At 36.5% G+C, this 13,201-nt stretch overlaps 1 protein-coding gene across 4 annotated transcripts in view; it reads right to left on the bottom strand.

Moving 5' to 3' along the window:
• LOC134225237 (RNA-binding protein Musashi homolog 1-like) overlaps window positions 1-12,941 on the bottom strand; it is a 153,158-nt gene extending 140,217 nt beyond the window's left edge. For 3 of the 4 annotated variants that reach the window (XM_062705147.1, XM_062705146.1, XM_062705148.1), the window contains exon 1: window positions 12,324-12,941. The gene's annotated coding sequence lies outside the window, so the exon portion shown is untranslated. The remainder of the gene's footprint in view (window positions 1-12,323) is intronic. The other variant, XM_062705145.1, reaches the window with a different exon arrangement.
• Window positions 12,942-13,201: the final 260 nt, after the last annotated feature.

Below are 13,201 nucleotides of genomic sequence, written 5' to 3'. Positions count from 1 at the left end.
TTTCAGCCAAAGGGCGAAGCCTTCGTGTCATTTGTAGTAGATTGCAAAAAAGTTTGGATGTTTTCTCCACTTATTTGCGAAAATGAATAATTTTCCCACATAAGCCGAGAGTTCCTTATTTGAAAGCTTCTATCAGACATATTGTCACTATGAATGGGGTTCCAATTAATTGGTCTAGCGAAGCCAAATATTTAGGACTTCTGCTAGACCAAAAATTAACTTTTAAAATCACATTGAAGGCCTTCAAGCCAAATGTAACAAATATATTAAGTGCATATATCCACTTATAAACAGAAAATCAAAACTTTGTCTTAAGAACAAACTTTTGATTTACAAACAAATTTTTAGACCTGCCATGTTGTATGCTGTGCCAATATGGGCTAGTTGCTGCAATACCAGAAAGAAGGCACTCCAGAGGATTCAAAATAAAATTTTGAAAATGATTCTGAAGTTGCCTCCGTGGTATAGTACCAATGAACTTCATAGAATTTCTAATATTGAGACATTGCAACAAATGTCCAACAAAATAATTTCTAATTTAAGACAAAAATCGTTGCAATCTTCTATTGCAACGATTAACTCCCTGTACCCTTAGTATAAAATAGGTTAAGTTTAGTTTAAGTTGAAAACATTGTAATTCCTACATGGTTCAATTCAACCAGAGGAAAAAATTCTAACTGCCAGAGGCAATTGAAATGTATTAATAATAACTAAAAGCGTAACATAGCAAATAAGGATGATAGTGTTAAGAAAACACGGAACACCTAGTCTAAGAGATGAATGCATGTATTAGATAATTAGCAAATAAAATTAGTTAAAAAAAAAAAAAAAAAAAAAAAGAAAAAATCATTAGCTCAGCAGTAAGATTCGCTGCGTTCAAATCCTGCTCCAATGTAGAAATTGTACGGTGGAAGATTTTCTCGATTTTCCTGGACATATGAGTGTCATATAAACGATATACGAGCATTTAAATATGACAAAGTTAATAACTGTGAAAATGCTTCAAGAATACTTAGCGAAAAGGCGGAAATGTTGTGGGATGCGATGCTAGCACAAGAATAAAAAGCATTATGTCACTAATTTGTGGTCCTCATTAATACATTAGCGGGCATAGAAATCTTTCAATTGATAACTGAGGAAATGCTAATAAGCTAATAGAATACTAAGTTGAAAAGCAGGCCAAGTTCCAGTTTAAATGTAAAGCCATAGAAGAAGTTGAAGATGTCACTAATCCTCAAAAAAAAAATTAACCATTTTTATGAGCCAAAATTGGTACTCATTCGCTATTGAGAATCGTAAATCAAATTATTCAATCAATTCTTCCCATGAGTGTTTTATTGTTGTTGGTGGAGTGTAACACAAAAATCTCATAAAATTAATCATTACATGAGGCTATATTTTTCGCCAAGCGCCAGCTCCGGGTTTGTATTTTCATTTTCTTAGCTTGCTTTCTGGCAGTTCCGATCACTCGCTTGGGGATGGACGCTTCCTGGTGGCTTCTGGCGTTCCGCTCGCCGACACACAGAATGAAAAGTTACAACATTCGATTCTTGCCACCATGTTTGGCTAACTGGAAGGCTGTTGGTCGGAAATAAAGTTTTCGGTTTGCGGCGTATACAGAGCAAAAGCATCAGCATGAATATCAGCCCACCACATGACAACCGCAAAAGCTTTCTTTCTAGACAGGCACACTGGGGAGCAAAGATGGTAGTAAGATATATACGTAGGAATATTAGTGTGCGGTTCGCGGTTTGAAGTTTACGTTGTATAGCGTATTAAAATTGAATCAAGTTTCTTTGCATTAATTAAGAAGCTGTTTTTTCATAGATGAACGATCGCATCACACCTAGCTGTTTTCCTTCATTTATTCAAATGAAATACGAGGAAACGAGGTTGCACTGACTAGTTTCTTATGAAAATTCATTATAGTTGGATTATAAGTGACGAACAGATCTAGTTGTACTTTTCTCCTACAAGACAAAAGATGCAAATTTTCATATTCATTCTGTCCAATACAACTGGACTCGTTATTTATTTATCGATCTTTTTTTTTGCTTTTTTGTCGAACAAGCGAAGCGATTTTTCTATAAACTGCTCGTAGACCCATAATGTTAAAAACCATTGAACTCAGCTCGGCGAATCGGAATTAATGAATTAAATAATTTAGTTTTTGTGATTAAGTACGCGTGTTAGTCAAAATAAGCGGGCTTGGTAGTCATATGGCTACTGCTTCTGCCTCATACGCAGGAGATCGTGGGTTCAATCCCAGGTCCGTTCCATTTTCCTACTTTGTATCTTTCTCTATATTTCTCATGTTCTAGCAATCGCTAGAACTGGAAATGGACTTCCATACCGTTTCCATTACTATTCCTATACCTTCAACTTGAATATTCTAACAGTAATCTGCTAGAATTGGAAATGAACTCGAAAAAAGCTCGTTTCCTACATCCAATTAGAAATTCCATCAGTTTCCTTCTCCTATCTATCGCATTGGCAGCTCGTTAACCAAGACGGACCTGTGCCTCTCGAACCTAACCCAAAAATTCCAACAAATTCCGCATGAACTCGTGGCAAGTGCAGAGGTATATTCGGCTTGCAGTGGGCGAGTGATTGCATCATCATTTCCTCCCCCTTCCCTACATTGACTTGCATTCTGACGTGGCAGGCGCCAGTATGACTTAACAAATGAGATCACCAGTACTTGTACATTGAAGATGTGTGCTAGTCCCAAGCAAACATCTGTTGGTTCCCTGTGCAAGAACAGCTGATCTGGTCATAATGGAGTAGCAACTACGAGCAGTCAATCAAGCTCAAGCTTAAGTACGCGTGTTAGTCAAAATAAACTTTCGAGATTTTTGCTTTACAGATTCATTCGATTTTTTCAAACACATTTGAAACGTTTGTGTTGCTGAATCGAATGGTTTTTGTTCTCTCATCTCTTCACATTTCTTTACATATTGTGACACTAGACTCTAAGCGTTATATTTTTAACGTATTTTATTTTTAAGCCGGTTTTGGAATCTAATCAATTTTTTTACGCGGATAATGAGATTTACACGGTTTTGAAACAATTTCAAAAATAAAAACTCAGATCAATCCACCTAGCGTTAGTGGTGCTTTCTCGCGTATTGTAAAAATAAGAAAAACACATAAGAGAGAAAAAAGGAGACAGTTGACATAAGAGAGGTCAAATTAGCACTTCATGAAGATAGGCTTCACTATTACAAACATACAGACATCACCTCAATTTGTCGAGTTGAGTCAATTGATATTCAACACTATGGATCTCCGAGCCTTGTAGCCTATAGCCTTTACGTATTCTTTGTATACGAGAAAGACAAAACAAATTTGTGTTGCCAAAATCGAATGGTTTTGTTGCCAAAATGGAATGGGGTCTGTATTTCTACGTTTAGAAACGAGTTGGAAATTGGCTATTATAAATGATATCTCATAGGGGAACGGTTCGGTACTTCATCCCATAGCTCCTATTTCCATCCCATCGAAAACAAAGCAATGAAAATGAATTTGGTTTGTTTCTTATTTTTGTGATTTTTTTTTTCACCAGTGAGCACGCGTGTTAGCAAAAAGGAGCGACAAGATTGGTGTCGTATTTCCTTGTTGTGTGATGAGATGAATATATGTTCAGTGAGATGGAAAACGGAACAGTTTCCCTATTTAGTTTTTAATGATACATATTTTGGATCGTTATAGAAAAGAGCTTGTACTATTTCATCCAAAAATCCACCCTCTATGTCGGTATTGAAAGAAGAAATCTATGGAAAGCGCCACAGTAATGAAACAATATTTTTTTAGGATATTTTGCTTGCGGTTATCAAGTCATCGAACATAAAATCATGGAATCATACTTAAATTCAAAAAGGTGGAATATTGGCATTCTTTTCTGATTCTGTGACAAATTATAGTCCTATTTGTCCCTTACATCAAATTATAAATTCAAATTTCGAATGCAAACCTTGACGAACTGATAGCAGATTGGAATGATAGTAATAATAAACAAGTTTCGTTCCGAAATTCTTTACGAAAATAAACATTCTCGTTTATTCTCTTCTGTTCTGAAATTCAGTCCGACTTCTTCCGAATAGTGCTCTGGATTTCACGGCAATGATCATCGTACGGCTGAGAATGACCAGCAGAAGCGGGGTACGATTCGCAGTGTCGTGCTATGCTGCTACATGCGAGAGCGTTTGTTCAATAAAGCTGCGTGAGAATTTGGAAAAACACTGACTATGGCTGAGTGTATGCGTGAACGTTCGGTGCTGTTTCTGCCTGACGCGGTACCACATCGCACATCTGCTCTGTTATTGTACCCATTGTCGCATGTTGTCCTCAACAGGAAAAAAAAAACAAATAATGAAAGGCTAAACACGCTTTTACTTAAGTTTGTAATATTGTTATCCATGATTAGCTCGACAAAAGGATCGATTTAAATTACACAACAATTACGAGCTATTACTAGTAATATAATCCATTGATCCATACACCCATTCAACATTGGTGTCAGATAAAGTTGATAAAGTATGATATATAGCAATATGTTGGATATAAGGGGAATGACGACTTTGGCAGGTTTTGTTCTATTATTGACTGATTATGCTAAAATTTGGCCTAAACATTCTTTGCATATCAAAGAATATTGTGGCCAAATTTCATAAAATTTGGTCGACAAAAACCCCCCTGACAATAGAACAAAGCCTGCCAAAGCCGTCTTTTCCCCTATATGCGAAAAATCCATTTATCCAAATTCTTACTCTAATGGATACGAAACCGGTAGGTATTTCCGGCAGGCTGTTGCGCTTCGTTACACCTCTCTATACTGCCAATTCAGTTTTCTACTTCATGGAGAATTTTTGAAACAGCATAACATAAAAATTCAAAACAGGACTACCATGCGCGTATATACAATTATAAGTTTGGCTGGGTATTTTTTTGCATTTGGTCAGTTTTTATCATGAAATTCGGAGGTACAATAAAATAAAAGAACACTTGACCTTCGGGGACCCGCACCGTTGAAAACATTCTAGTACCTTCGAAAAAATAATGCTATTCAATGAATTATTGGCAGTGGCTGATTTTCTACTCGCCGCTTCCACATCCAGGCGCTATCGTATATGCGCAAATAGCCAGCATGAGTTAACCGCCAGAAATTTGTATGGCGAAACACATCTAAAGCGGGTTTTCTCAATATTAGGAACTTTTCATGAAAAACTATTTGGTACCGGTTATGTAGGAAGGTGTCCGCTACTACGCCTACCAAATATTTTTTCGATGAAGGTGCTTAATTTTGAGAAATCGAACCTTAGATGCTTTTCGCCATACTGATTTCAGAAAGTTAACTCCTAGTGTGCCGCTGTAATTACGCTCAAAGCAGGTGATTCATTACAAAGGAATGCTTGCCTGTTCAACGGAGGTTAACTCAAGTTAACTCAAATAATACAAAATATGAAAGTCGAGTCAAGCACGACAAATTTACCATTCATGGAATAGATTAAATTATTTAGTACTTACTGTTTTAACAAAGCAAATGAATTGATCAACTCAGTTGAAATCAATTGAATGGGCAAAAGTTGGTCATGTTAAAATATCATTCCGTTCTAGTAAATTGAACGAAGGTATTTAGACGTTCATATCGAGCGACTTGATCGCTTCCCCAATCTAAACCTATTACATTAAGGTCAAAATACGCTTCGGTAAAATTACAAACAAGAGTGGTGAAATCCAATGAGATTGTACCAGCTTGTCTCATAAGAAATGCTCAAATAAATTGTTAATATGAGACAACTATGTGTAGAACGTCCGCTTTGCTGTTGCGGATTTTCATCGTGCGGATCAAACGGAGTATGGAGTTTTATATAGAATTCATAGCTTCAATAATAACAAGAACAGCCCAATTAATCCTCTCGCTCTTCAATGCTGCAGCAGCTGCCTAATGCGACTGTGTTAGTGTTGTAGCAACCCGCACTCACCTACGGCAATGAAGAACAAAATACCCGATCCAGTGTTGGCATTTACACGGTATCCAAAGAAATTTAATCTCTTCACGTGATTTGAAAAATAATTACTGACAAGTGCATTTCCGCAAATACTTTTCAACCCTTCATGATTTGATATTGAAGAAACCATCGAGTCATGGAAATATCGTGTTGAGGAACATTTGACAAATCATATCAAATTGATATAAAATTAACATGAAAATTTCTACAACACATTTATTTTTAAAAACCTAGTCTAGTATCATTTAACACTAATTTGATAAATTACAGCTCATGGACATGTCAACTAACAAGCGCCACCCGGATAATAAATACAATAGAGTTGCAATAAAATATCATAAAAATTCAATATATTTTATTTTTGAACATTAAACGCTATTGTTTTTAAATCATACTAAATAAATTGGCATATTGTTGTTTCAATAGACGTACAATAAATGCTATTACCAGCAAAATGTTGGCAATGGAAATCCAATAAATTTTATTGTAATGGCAAAATTTTGTTCGAGAAAAATGCGATTTATTTTATTGTTAAGATACATATCAACCCCCATTTTTTATTGTAAAATTGCGATTTACAATAGGCTTTATGATGGAAAACAATATTCTTTAATAATATTCTATTGTGAGGTACAGTAGAATTTATCGTAATTACCCTTAATTTTATCGTACTGTTAAAATAATTTCTATTGTAATTCTATTGGATTTTTTTAGGGCATTTTGCGTTGGACTAAACTGTCTTTGTTTATTCGTAAAGTTTTGACCAACTACCAGGAGAGCTATTTAAACACGGTGATGAGGCACTTGCTAGAGCATTGCACTGAGTAATTACCAAGGTTTGGGAGAATGAGGTTCTGCCACAGGAGTGGATTAAAGGTGTCGTACGTAGTTGGGACTCCGTAAAACTCTCCGATCGAATAGATTTTACCACCGTACCAAACTGTCTACAAAAGGCGCATTAGAACGGTAGTCGTCTACGGACACGAAACCTGGACAATGTTCGTGTCGTGTAGGACCAACGCGCACGGAATTTTTGAAAGGAAACTGCTGTGTACCATCTATGGTTAGGTACAGATGGTGGACGGCACGCGGAGAAAGCGAAGAAACCACGAGTTACATCAGCTGTTGTAAGAACCACCCATCGTTCCCACCGCGAAAATCCAACTACTGCGATGGGCTGGGCACGTAGCCGGAATGTCGTACAGTAATCCGGTGAAAATGGTTCTTGACAACTAAAAGAAGGGCACAAGAAGGAGACTACATGCGCAACGAGCAAGGTGGATCGATCAGGTGGAAGACGAATTACGGACCCTCCGTAGTTTGCTAGGATGGCGACGTACAGTCGTGTCCTGACAAAATTCCTTTACAAAATTGTATACAATTGAAAAAGCTAAGACCCTAAAAATGGGTCTTAGTTGAAACCCAACTTATTATTATATCTCCAACTAACTCCAACTTAAGTTTGTTAAACTTCTACCATAAATGAATACAAATTTTATCTTCTACATTGCATCCTTTAGCAAGTTATACTGCTAAAAATAACGTAAAGTATGGGTGAGATCACAATTGGACAAACTTGCTGGCGAAACGATTGATGGTGATATCAGACGATTCAAGTTACGGTCTTGACATCCTATCAGCCCATATTGTACGTGATCCAGAAAACCCTATCAGCTTTACATCTTTCGCTCCAGAGGTGTCGCGTGATAAAAATAGTCACCTGTGCACCAATATAATGTATTCTATGTTTAAGAAGTTTTCGAGCTATCATCAAGCTCTTTATATAATGATAGGCCTATCAAATCTAACTTCATCCAAGCTCCAATGTACCGTGCATATTCAAATTCGGATGCTTAAGCACTTTCTGATATATAACCAATCTGTTAACAAGCATTTTATGCCACACCGTTACAATCACCAATGCAATCGTATAAAGTATAGCATTCGTTTATGCACTCGCGAGTTTTTCCGTAGAATGTTTGCAATTTATAAACAATTTCGGCTTCTGTTTGATTCAAATCTCGGATATATTTCGAGCATAACGAATCAAACCTCGGACATCTGATTACACACTCGTTCTTCATAATCATTAATTATTGTCAAACATGAAATAATCATTAATCATAATCTTTGATCATAGAGTTGAATGATACTTTAGATCCAGCTTGATAAAACATTTCGACGAAATGGAAATTCAGAAAATTTCTCATACGAATTGAAGCGTCCAATGTTTGAATATGTCCGAAATTCTATTATTCACGGTATTATTTACTAATATAAACAAGCTCTTAAAGAGTTTTGAATAATTTGCGTGCAGATTGTTAATTAAAATAAACGTTGAAACATAAAAAATAATCGTTGAAATGGAAAAAAAAAGAAATAATTTTCCGTTCCATCGTCCGTTTTAATACTTCTACACGATATTCTATGTTGCTGCCCCTAATCACGACGTCCATGATTCGAAACCGGTTTACACTGTTGTAAACAAACTGAAAATATTTCATTAGATTTTCGTATGGAATGCATTTTATTAGAGAATCGTATGAAAATAAATACATTTTCGATCAATACATGGCGAAATTTCAAACGAGAATCTTATGATGTTCTTACGACCAGTGTATCCAGTATTTTGCGCTTGATAATGGCGGCCTAGAGAGTTCCTTTTGGCATTTAAGAGGTAGAAAATATTTACATGTTTTAATCGATGAAGGCCTCAACGTATTGAAAAACAAAGGCATTCATTAGCATTCTACAAACAAATTAACGTCAAATATTTTTCTATATAATAGGTTTCTCGGTTCAGGTTTTTTTCATGCACATTAGCGATTAAACTAACATCTGCATAATGGTGATGTTTTGACAGGCAGCATTGCTTACAAGTAAACAATATTGTTTCACAAATCCTATGGCAAATGAGTATTACTAATTGAGAGTACAAAAATGAAAAATGATTTGAAAATTAAAGAATTTTTTTTTTGATTTTTGGCCAGGATTTGGCTGAAATACTCCTCAGTGTGACGTTGAGAAACATCAAATCTTATTGTCATGTGATAAAACTGAGGCTGTCCACTATCTTGTCACCGGAGGGTATTAACCCTCACCTGCAGACGTGGTTCTGGTTCCAATATTCCTCATTTCTGTACTCTATACTCGAGATCAGCTCTTCGCATTTTAACAAATTCCATTCGTGAAGAAAAAGATCATAGTTGACATGAATCGGAAATAACCTCACGATTTTCAAAAACATACTTGGGAATTTTTTTGGTGCATATTTCCTAAATTTAATATATTGCTACCAGATTTACATTTGATTTGGCTTATAATAATAGAAATATAACAAATGATTTTTATTTTGAACTTCAGTACAAGGCAATGCAAAAATAGTGACTTTAGTGACCATTTTCCGAAAAATAGTGACTTTAGTGACTTTTGGATGAAAATAGTGACTTTATAGTGACTTGACTCAAAATAGTGACCAAGTCACTAAAAAGTGACTCGCTACCAGGCCTGCACGAGGGATCCGAGTGCACAAAATGAAATATACTTGAATATCAAAATCTACTGTATGTAAACCTATTTGAAGGAAAAAATATATCATGACAACTTTATCTCCCAAAATAAATCTTTTCAATCAAGGAATCTCATAGTGAACAAATACGTTAGGCATCGAAATTTCGGAATCCTGTTGCTTTAGCACAATTTTTCATTATCAATCAGAAACAACATTTCGGTGCATAATAATAGTAAGGTCTGGCGTTCACAGTTCCCAGGTTAAATGTAAAACTGGCTATAAAGTAAAAGAACGAGACGCATTATAAGATTCTTATCAATTCCTTATGAAATTGACTGGCTTAGTTCAGAGTATTTTTATAGCAGCGTTTTCTGTCTTAAGAAACCCAGCATGAATGAATGATGCACAGATAGTTATCATCTGTTTTATTACATTTCGTCAATGTAATACGTTTTTCACATTCCTTAAGATGAAATTAAATTATTTAAAGAAATTTATTGAAAAAAACTATCATTAAATTCTTAGGGGAAATGCTTGGACACTCCTCACGGAATCCAAGTTTCAAAGTGCTCGCGTTTTCGGGGGCATACCACTCGATACTGAGGCGGCGCACAACTATCATTTTTGTTGATTTAGCTTTGCTGCGTCGCAACATGCGTGAAATAATAAAAATGACAGTTGTGCGTTGCTTCCGTATCGAGTGGTGTGCACCCGAAAACGCGAGCACTTTGAAACCTGGATTCCGTGAGGAGTGACCTTAACGTTTGGTTGTTTGGAACATCCGGATGAGTGCCAATATTTGAATCGAGGCATAGATTGATTAAAACATGTCAATATTTTCTACCTCTTAAATGTCAAAAGGAGCTAAATAGGCCACCATTACCGAGCGCAAAATACTGGATAGTCATCAAAAGTATTAACTTTTGTTAATAAATACCCATAGATTCTAAATTAATAGGTGAAGCAACCAAAAAATGAGAAAAAGATATTTCTCGGGTACTTATTCAAAAGGACGTATATGATTTTGTAAACAAAGATTCATACGTCGATTTGTCCAATCTGGTAGCACTCCCACACAAACCATCACCACATACAGGTAGGGGAAGCCTTCGGCTACCTGTTGGTGGTGTTGGTTTGCGTGGGAGTGCCATCAGATTGGTCAAATCGACGTTTGAATCTTTGTTTACAAAATCACATACGTCCTTTTGAATAAGTACCCGAGATTTAACTGAGTGTTACTCATGTAGTAGTATGGCAATATTCAACAAATCAAAAGATTTATTGAAATGGACACCGACCACGAGACCTTTTAGTAGAACCACATACACTTACAGTAATTTTCTGTTGATCGTAGATAGAGTGGGTTGGGGTGGGTGAAATATGGTACAGATTGTAGCAAAGGTTTTCGAAAAATTGTGTTTTTTGTGAAAGATATTTTCGTAAAAATTCAAAAGATAGAAAGAATCGAAGTAATATTGTCTCCTACAGGTGGAATTATAAAGAATACATATTCTGGCGAGAACTATTATCGACCCTTTGGACATTTCCATTGCCACAAAAATTTAGGTTTACAGTCAAACCTCCATGAGTCGATGTTCCATGACTCGATATCGACTCATGGAAGCAAATTATGCCATATTAAAAAATATTTTCTGGGCTACTCTGATGGTCCCTTCAAACAGCTTCCCAAGCATTTCCTATTCCACATCTTGATATTTCCATGAGTCGATGGTCCCTTCAATATCGACTCATGGAGGTTTGACTGTATTATTAATGTCTTCATTTAAAACACTTGCAGCCCTAGTCTGGCTTTATTTAAAAGACTTGCAACCCTAGTGGCAATCATTAAAAGACTTCAAACAGATAAAGCTTCATTTCTGTGAAAATATGTGTAGAGAATTCGAAGCATTTGATTTTGCTATATTATGTTATATCGTGTCTTAATATCGAGTATCTACTCAAGGAAGCAAATTATGCCATATTGAATAATATTGTCTGGGTTACTGTTACAACGTATTTTTGTTCCCCATCATGATTATCGATGGCCAGACCCTTCAACATCGACTTATGGAGAGTTGACTGTATATTATTGAAACTTGTTCTGGATGATTTGAAGATTTTGTAATCACATTTTTCTGTTTCATTGAATGTAAACCTACTAATTAGGTCAAACTAATAAAAAAAATTATCTAACGATCTCAGCAGTTACATAACGCATTCAGAATATTTGTATTACATATTTTTAAAACCTCCTGGCAACCCTCTCGCAGGCAGTTTATCCGTCGTATTTGATGTGCCATCGGGGGTCGCAAAGCATAGCAGCATCAAGAGGAAAAGAATAGTAGGCGACGACGACGACTGCGACTAAACACCACCACCGTCATAAGCCGAAGCACCATTCGTTCGGTTTGTTCGTTGTGATGTGATGAGAACAGGAAGACAGAAAAAAAATGAATGGAGGAAAAATATGCGAGCGAGAACTGGAAAAACTACCAATGATGAAAGAAACCAAGACAGCATAGCAAAAAAACTGCGAGAATGGGTTCTCTTATTGTAGGAGAAAAATCAATTCAACAAAAATACCTATTGCGTCAAACGATTTACTAGAGGCATAAAAAACCCCTACCACCATTCCCATAGCTTTTAATGACTACTCTCGTTGTTTTCAAGTGTACGATAATCATTCTCCAGAATCGTATTTTACATTTGTTTCTAAAAGAGTTTTCTCATTCTGCATAAAAATGTTATACAATCAGATGTGGGAGAGGTACATGGGAGAAAAAAAATGGAAAATCACAAACCAATTCCAGCGAGATTATCTTCCTGCAGGAGAAATCAGCAAATGTTGTTTTGTAATCGATTATTCGTTTCCGTTTTCCTGTTCTTCTGGTAACAATTTGTTTGGCTGTTTCGTTTTGTTTCTGCTGCTTCCAGGCAACAATCACTACACATGAAAACGGAGGTTAGCTTCCGAAGATATTAGTTGGATCTCAAAGCGATCGCAAAATGAAGTGAAAATAATCTTTTGTATCTTTCGAATGTAATGTCCACACACTTAAAACCAAGAGGATAACGTACAACACAAGGAAGCCGCGTAGAACTCCGTTTTATTCGCTTTTGCTTCAGCACTTTCGAACTCTTCTGACCTCGACTCGGCGCGTTGTTCTTCTAGATCCCCGCGAATAAAACTGCACAACAAAAGAAGGAAAATAAAAGCAGGCTCCTATGAGCGCTAAACACCTTTGGCCGGACGCTACCTCCGCAGCACGACACAAAATGCACTTTTATAATGAGAGATTATGCTGGAAAAAACGGCGACGACGGCAGACGGCGACGACGACGGGCGATGACAAACAACGGAAAAAACACATTCGCTCTCCTCGAGTGCACGCGACGTTCTGATCTAGAGCTAAGTGAGAAGGGACGTTCAAACCGGACGAGTATCGAAGTCGACGCTCATGTTCAACATAAACAGGCAGTCGGCACTCGCCGCCGTCGTCAAGCAACATTGACTATAGCCATAGCGTTTATAGGTCCTCATAAGAAAAAATCATCAATCTTGATGAAATTCTTCAGCGAAAAATGAAAGGACGATGATTGTGGTTCTGAAATATCTCCATGATAAGCCATAGAATAGATAGACAAATTTTAAATGACTGTAAGCGAATTCTAATAAGCG

The sequence above is a fragment of the Armigeres subalbatus genome, chromosome 3 (genome assembly GCF_024139115.2).
Source record: "Armigeres subalbatus isolate Guangzhou_Male chromosome 3, GZ_Asu_2, whole genome shotgun sequence".
Classification (NCBI taxonomy): domain Eukaryota; kingdom Metazoa; phylum Arthropoda; class Insecta; order Diptera; family Culicidae; genus Armigeres; species Armigeres subalbatus.
Note: the sequence above shows the minus strand (reverse complement) of the source record. Positions and strands in the feature narration are given on the sequence as shown.